The sequence below is a fragment of the Pararge aegeria genome, chromosome 24 (assembly GCF_905163445.1).
Source record: "Pararge aegeria chromosome 24, ilParAegt1.1, whole genome shotgun sequence".
NCBI classification, from domain to species: domain Eukaryota; kingdom Metazoa; phylum Arthropoda; class Insecta; order Lepidoptera; family Nymphalidae; genus Pararge; species Pararge aegeria.
Window position 1 is genome coordinate 11,906,215 of NC_053203.1, and position 8,435 is coordinate 11,914,649.

Genomic DNA, 8,435 nt, shown 5'->3' on the forward strand with positions numbered 1-8,435 from the left:
TAAGTTGGACCAGAATGCTCACGGTGTGCCAATTTAATTTAAAATCGGTTAAGTAGTTTAGGAGTCCATCGCGGACAAACATCGTGACAGGAGATTTATATATATTAAGATTATAGTCATAAATAGATATAGTTAGGTTTATTCGAAAATGGGTGATAAGTGTCTACTTAAGTTATAAATGTGATATTGTTGTTTCGATATTGTGTTATAGATTTAATTAAGTGTGTTATGATGTAGGTATTTATGTAGGTTACTTTAGAATACTGTAACGCGCATTTATGTAATTTAGCTCTTTGAGATAACTTTAATATTTAAGGCGTTTTTCTTTCCTTATTATATTGTTTAAATTATGTGTATACCTTCAAAAAAATATAATTAAGTTCCATTCCAGTTAAACCATACATATATATGTATGTGCGGAATTGCCTGTCGCGTTCGCTATATTAGAAAAATGCTTTTGCTATAATCTACTACCTAGTTTAAAGGAAAATAATTATAATAGGTACGTGACCTAAGTATTTTCCTTTAAGCTATGTACTAGATTTATGGTGCAAAATTTTCACGTTTAGTCCGCCCGGTCGTTATGTAATATGTCAATGGTATTTAAACAAGATAATTTAATAAGGAAGGATAAGTATTGATAAATAAAATATTATGGGCTGATTTTTAAATCCTTGAATAAGTTATAGTCGATTTTCTTAAGAGAAATTAGGATATCGTCAAATTATTTTTGCAATTATTAAAAAAATCAGCCTTTATAAGTAATTTAAGTATTTTGGTACGCACTTAAAATGTAGGGTACTTTAAAAAATTGAAGTTTTTACTCATTTTGCATTTGAAACTGATTTAGCTTTTATCAGCGACTTCATCGATTTCTTTTCGCGCGTTTAAAGAAGTCAAATACAATCTCGCGTTTTTAAATAACACTATGCAAACAAGCACATCGTTCCGCTGCTCCGTTGCTGCATTAAATAGGGGTAAACCAACGAAACGCTTCATCATTTATAATAATAATTACCCATGATTATTTATGAAATATCCCTACTAATATTGTAAATGTGAATGTAAGTTTGTTCGTTACGCTTTCACACAAAAACTGCTGATCTTCATGAAACTTTTTATGCATATTCTTGGAGGTATTAGAAATTATATATATAGTATAATTTTCATTTCGTAAGAAAAAAAAATGTTTGTGAAATAAGCTCAAAATCACATATGACTATAGGTGTAGACTATGTAGCAGTACGCTGCCTCCCAAAATTACGCGGGCGAAGCCGCAGGGCACTTCTAGTAATTATATAAAGTTAATATGACTATAAACAAAAGTACCTAAGTGATAAATCATTTAACCGCCTAATTAAGAAGTTGTGATAAGCTTTGGTCATTGAGCGTCTTGAACTTAAAGCGAGAGGACTTTGCTCCGCCTGTATCTTTAATAGTCTTTATAGTTCCAGTAATATAATTGGTTGTATATTTTGTACTTATAAAATTACGACGAAATATTTTTCATCGACGTTTCTGATACGTACCGCAAAGGCGTGTAAATCTGCCAGCTTGTGTTTTCCTGCCACGTGTAGGTACTCCATAGATTTAATTAAGAGTTGTGCTGAATGTTCGGCCGAATATTCGTATTCAGTACATTCGGCATTTTTTTTCATGTTCGTATTCGGCACAATTTCCAAATATTTAAATTATTGTTAATATTTATTAAATAACATTTTTTTAAACAATAAGGTTAACTAATCACTAAATAAGTGTGGTTTATTCCGAAAGTTGTACAGAGTTTTTTGTAAATGAAAGAAACACTACTTTTCGAATCAATATGTAGTAGCAAAATAAAAATTAATAGCCTATTACAGTCCCACTGCTGGACTAAGGACCTCTCCCAGCGGAAGGGTTTTGATCAGACGAGTTGATGATCGCAGTAGGTAGTAGTAGCACAGAGCACTCGGCTGGCTCCTTTCCGTTATATTCCCTTTGTCGCCTCGTACGATATCTGCGGAAAGACGTAGGGTGGTGACTACTGTACTCTGATCTGCCCTCAGCACACAACCCCCTCTAGTAGTCTGATAAAAAAAAAGTTCTCACAATATTAGTTGGTTAGACTGAATCTGCCTTCCAAACCGGTAGTCACTACTAACAGACACACGATTCAAAAGAGCTTTGATTGAAATTAAAAATTAGAATTTATTGAAACAATAATCCACATAAGCCAATACGCACACACATACACGCGTATATGCTATTTCCAGTCACACAATTAGTTAGGGTTGTAATTTTTTTTTTTGTTTACTTTATTAGGAAAACTGAAGGAGGGAAGTTAAGGGTAGGGTATGTTTTTAAATTATAATCTTTATCTTTAAAGGTACAAAATATTTGTGAAAGAATTTTTGAAATCAAATGAGTATAGTTTCGGAGACTACATCTTAAATCCAAACTTACAAACGTCACTTACTTCTTTATTTTATTAGCGTAGACCCAAGTTTTTATTTTGGGGGCTATATCACCAGGGTTTGTTTCCTTCTGAAATTACAGTATCCTTCATTAAAGTGTGTATCGAAAGCGTTTTAGTATGATAAATTATCAAATATCAATATTCATAAGTAATTACTAGTAAATTAAATTAAAATTAGATATAAGGTGTTTTCGTTTTTGTAAATATATGTTAAGAAATGAGTTACGATTAGGTCTTTTAGGTATATAAGCCAAAATACCTCGTAAATTAAGTAGGTACCTAAAATCATAAACTTAAAAAAAAAATAATAGAACCTCTTTTTCTTTCCATTTTCTTTGAGTTATTAACTCATATACCTACCATTTACCATGAATTTTTTGATATAGAGGTAGGTAGATACTCATTTTTTGTTTTCGTGAAATGCAAAATTCTGTTCATATCTGTAACATTATTTTATTTACAATTACTCGGACCAATTTATTTTATTTACAAATTGAAGTACAATTTTACCATTTAATATCATCCTCTATTCTTAAAATTTTAGGGTAGTTTTTCAAGAACATGCGTAAAGAAGTATTTATTTAAACTATTTGAATCGAACAAAACAATTCTGTTGTGTCTAAAGAAACTAGTTGGTTCTAGAGTCTAGAATAGCAAAGTAGGTACTAGATTGATCTTAATTATTTGAAGCTGTTTATTGCGGTCAGCATAACTTGCGCTATTAAAGAATAGGTTCAGAAAAAGCGGCCGATGTCGTGCGGTCTCATTCTCGCACCCGTATATTGTGTGAAAGAGGCAGCATGATATCTGCCGCCTTTTATAAATCTATTCTTTATTAGCGCGGGTTATACCTCCTTAGATTCTGCCTGTGGACCCAACTTAGTCGAAATATTATCATATTTCCATACTATACCTGTCTTATCTGTCTATCAGACTAAGGCAGTTTCAGTGATAGCGTCAATATTCTACATCCAAGCATCCAAACTTAAAAACGATTGTAAAATATCAATGTAATACAGACCTTGTTGCTTTTTACGTTTAGACTTGAAATACAATAAGACATGCTATTTCGCTAATGCGAACATACATATTGCGCAGGTCCGTAGCAACCAATAAAAAAAAAGTAAAAGGTAAAATATGCTGTGTTATGATTGGCTGAAATATTTATGTATGTGTTTATAAACTGGTAATACTGGTAAGTTAATCAAAGTAGTATTGCTTGTAAATATGTAACTATATAATTTGCTTTATTTTTCTCAATTTTGTCGTACTTAAATTAAAACAGTTTTTTAAAGGTTCACCGGACACTGCTTGAGTATTATCATTATTGAATAATAATAATTATAGCTTTCAACGCAGGCTAAATAAAATGTTCATTTCGTTAGAAACTATTTGTCTTTTATTTCGAACAATTCCTTCTATTAAGGAGCTTTTTTATCCCACGAGTTTTTTTTTTGTGTTCGTGGCAAGTTATTAAAATTCATAGAATTATTTAATTTTAAAAATGGATGCGCCCAAACTGGTTGTACATTTATTTTAAATATTATATTATTTTTTTATTTAACATCTTGTAGAGCGGCCACTTACTAGAAATAACTATATAATTTATGGATATGGAACTATTATTATTATTATTACTACTATAAGACAAATTAATGAAAGATGACATAAACATGATGATAGTGATACATTTAAAATTTCGGAATACCATTAGTTTTATTTGATAAAATGTACCTCATAAATTCTCTGTACAGATATATATACCTATTTATGTAAAAGGTTGTTAATCGTAACGTATTATATGTATACGTAATATCACGCTCCACGTATCCCAACTGTGTGGTCCCAACACGAGTGGTAAAATCGGAGTTCAGATTAAATAGGTCCTGCTGTATATAAAAAGGGGTTATAAGAAAAAAAACATAAAAGTTAAACGCACAACACATTTATTAAATAATAATATTTATTTATCAATAATAGGTATAATGTATAAGCAACAGATCAAAATAGAATGCACTAACGCCTCAAAAGTTCGTACGCGTCAAATACACATTTAAATAGCTACCTTACTATCACTTGACATCTTCCATCAATGGAAAATGTGTCATTAAAAAAAAACATTTATCCTTTAAATCGACAAAGTATTCATTATCGGTCTTCGATGGAACACGGCAGTACGCAGTGGCGTGCATACAGGATATGCACTAAGCGTGCATATGATACAAAATGAAAAAAAACTCGTAGTGGAGATTTTCTTGATTTTATTTCATTTCCATTCCCAGTGCATGCACGCCACTGGCGGTACGTTACGTTCGCATCGTTGGATCCAATCATTGGATTGCCGACCAACGTTTGCTACGAAGGAATAAGACAGAGTAACCAGAGTAAAATAAGTGTTCATAACTTTAAATCCACTGCTGCCCAATGCGAGATTAACCACCTACGTTGTACGTTTCCTTATGCTATCGCGTGAAAGTTAAATACAATTAACAAGTAATTGAAAAGCGCCATCTAGCGGAAATACTGTTTCCCAGTATTGTGAATAATGATTCTATACAAATCGTAGCTAACTTTCACATGATCGAATAAATAAACGGTGGTATTGAAACTAGTCAGTCGTATACACAGAAATACAAGTTAGTAAGACAAGGCAAGGTAAAACTGAAAAAAAGTTTAACAAATCTGACACTTTAACGATTTTAAGGAAACAGACCCCGAATATAGGTAAAGGTGTTTAAAACAATACAAAGTATAAATAATTTCATCAAAGTCAAACTAATTTAAAAAAATGACTATAACAATTATGCAATTTACAGTTTTCGAACTTTGTTTTCGTCATCCAAAAACATAAAAAAATGCAAACTACAAATTAAATATTATATATTTATTACATTAAAATCAATCTAAGGTGAATCGCCTAATTCTCACGAGTAAATAAGTATTTATGGAACAGTTAATAAATTTACCTATAATATAATGAAGCGAAAATAACATAGGTATTTTCTTACTTAAAAATATAGCCGCTTTCTATTAATGTTTTAAACTTAAACTAAAACTATTTTTGGTCTACATTGATTTAAAAATCAAAGTGAAAATAAAGTAAATATAAAAAATTTGCATCGTTTAGCATCAAGGCACGGTCACTGGTCGTTATGCATCAAGGCATGCTCAGAATGCATCAAGGCATGCTCAGAATGCATAAAGGCATGCCCAGAATGCTGCAGCTTTTTGAATGACCCTGCTGATATGCTAAGTCTCTCACTCGTCAACTCGTCTGGACTCAATGGGACGGGATAGTTAAATCCTTAAAAATGGATCTAGCATGCAAAATGTTCAAACTAAAAAGTTTATAACTAAGTGACACAATATTTATATAATAAGTATATTAAGTTTTAGGGTGATTTTTTTACGATTTTATAGCTTGACAATTCACCTTAAATATGTTGACAATTCTTAAAGCATCAAACTCAGTTCAAACTATTTTCGTAAATATAGGATTTAGTACAGATAGTAAATTTTAAGTTTAAATCTTGAAATCTATAAAAATAAGTACCTATAAAAATTATTAAACCGTGATTTACTAGTACTTATTTATAGCAAAGATTTACTTATATTTCACAAACAGGAGTAGTCGGTGGCCACCTATTCCACTAAACTCAAACAACGACTGTTATAAATGGCATAGTGCAAAATTATCACGAATGGTCTGAACTTTTTATGTTAACCTCCGTTTCGTAAAAGCGGTGGCTACAAGCTAGGTTAAAAATTATGAAGAATTGTTACGAGCATATTAACCTATGCCCTGAGTGGTAATCAGCTAACATCAAAACTTATTTTGCAAGAATTGCGGAACAAATGTACCAAGTTTGATGCTAAAGAGAATTTAAATATTACCGTTAAAAGTTGAAAACATCACAGAGTTCGGGCCCTTGGCTAAAAAGTTGCCTCAACAATTTGCAAATAAATCTTATTACTAGAAACGTTATTATAAATAATAAAATAGTCAAGCGTGACGCTGTTGAGTAAATTCACAGTTTAGTTATCATTCAGTTCTGGGCAGAGTCGAGCACGTTGTTGAACATAACTTTGCAAGTTCTTCATTTCGGTGATCGAGAATTGACAATAGTATAAGGCATGTTTGAATATTTCAACATTGTACCAGCAATTCTTTCAGCAAGATTGCGAGCTAAGAATGACCATCCATAAATAGTCGCGTTGTTTCCATTTAACTGTTGAAAATTAATTAAACAGCTATTGTCATCAATAAATTTAGCTTGCACAGGTTTTAATTTTAAAGTTTGTTTTGTTTAAAATTTAATTATTTGAAAATGTCATAACATTGTCATGCAATGCCACTAAAACATGCTGTGCCACTTTTAAAATAAAACAGTGTTCCATATAAATAGACAGATGAACGTGTAAACTCCAGTATATGGCACACGATGGACCGTTTCAGAACTGTATGATTCCTAACCCATCTTTAAATGGAATGGCACATTTGTGTTTGTTTTTTTCCCACATTCCTTCAATGTCTTTTAGACTTGGCAGGTTTTGGTTTTTTTAAAAAATAACTTTTAAATAGTTATATACTTACAAACTAGTTTTTTTCATAATTTTGGAATGATTTCATCGATCACAAGCCTTCGATTTTTGGAAAAATATAGTACTGTTAGGTTTTTTTTATTGAAATACATATTTTTTTAAATTTCCTAGCATTGCGTCGTCCATCACATTTAAAATTGCTGTGAAGCCAAATGATTTATTAAAAGCCGGGATTCCAATTACAATTTTATGTTTTAAGTTTGTTTATTTGAAAAACCAAACAGCATCATATTTTTTGAAAGAATTTGGAGTATTTCACATTATTTTATATAAATAAACGTCTAATACGTACACAACCTTTGTGACCTTGAACAATTCAAGATGGCGATTTGTCGTAATAAAAACTTGTTTCTTACTAGCCTACAATAGTTCGACAATAAATAAAAGGATCATAATTAATAAATACAGTCCAGTCAGTGAACAATGTCAGAAAATATTTCGGAGAGTTAAAGGAATATTATGTTATTAAACAGAGATTTAAAAAAATATAGAACCCTAATTCGGCCATTATTGAATGCAGTGCATTGTGTCCAAAAACAGTGAAAACGCCTTGCTCACGTATCACACCTGCGGAATGTTGCTAGCTCACAAACTTTTTCCCATTTATGTATGTACAAACGTTTAGAAAACTAGAGGTAAAATTATTACATTCCTTTCACTACTTGGTATGAAGTGACTAAACTAAAGTGGAGAGGTTTTTGATGCTTCAATATAAGTCGTCTACACGGTTTCTGTATATTCTTAATTCTATGCTATTAAAGTATGCTATGCTATTAAAAAATAGGCTTTACAGCGCAAATTACTTTCCACGTGGCAGAGTTTGGCAGTACGCCAAACATGCGCGTCATCAAATTGTTTAATACCTCTCCATCTTCTTTTCTACACGTTATCTTTCTTTTTCCTCATGTAAAGAAAGATGCCAAAACATAACGCATCATTAAAATTTCCCTATTCATTTATTCTTGTTGATTTTTTTTAATTTTTCGTCTAAACATTTCTTCTATAGAGAAGATTTGAAATTTTAGAATAAAACAATATTGACTCATTATTCCCCTTGCAGTTAAGATGTCAACTCGGACTCACTATAAAGATAAAAAAACTTGTATTTTACATCAATCCATACATACGTTATTCATAAAAACCCTATATTTTGTAAGGTAACACTCATTTTTAATATCTTATTATGAAAATTAAGCTTAATTTGCTATACTCCGCGATAAGCAGGAGCTTATGGTGTAATTTATTATTTCAGATCTTCGGCATCCCTCTACGGACGTTTCGCTCCGAAATCGGAGCATTTTCAGATGTTGACTTAACAATGAATATTTGTTAAGGATTTGACTTAAGCTTAATTTTATAATAAATCATGGAATTCTGT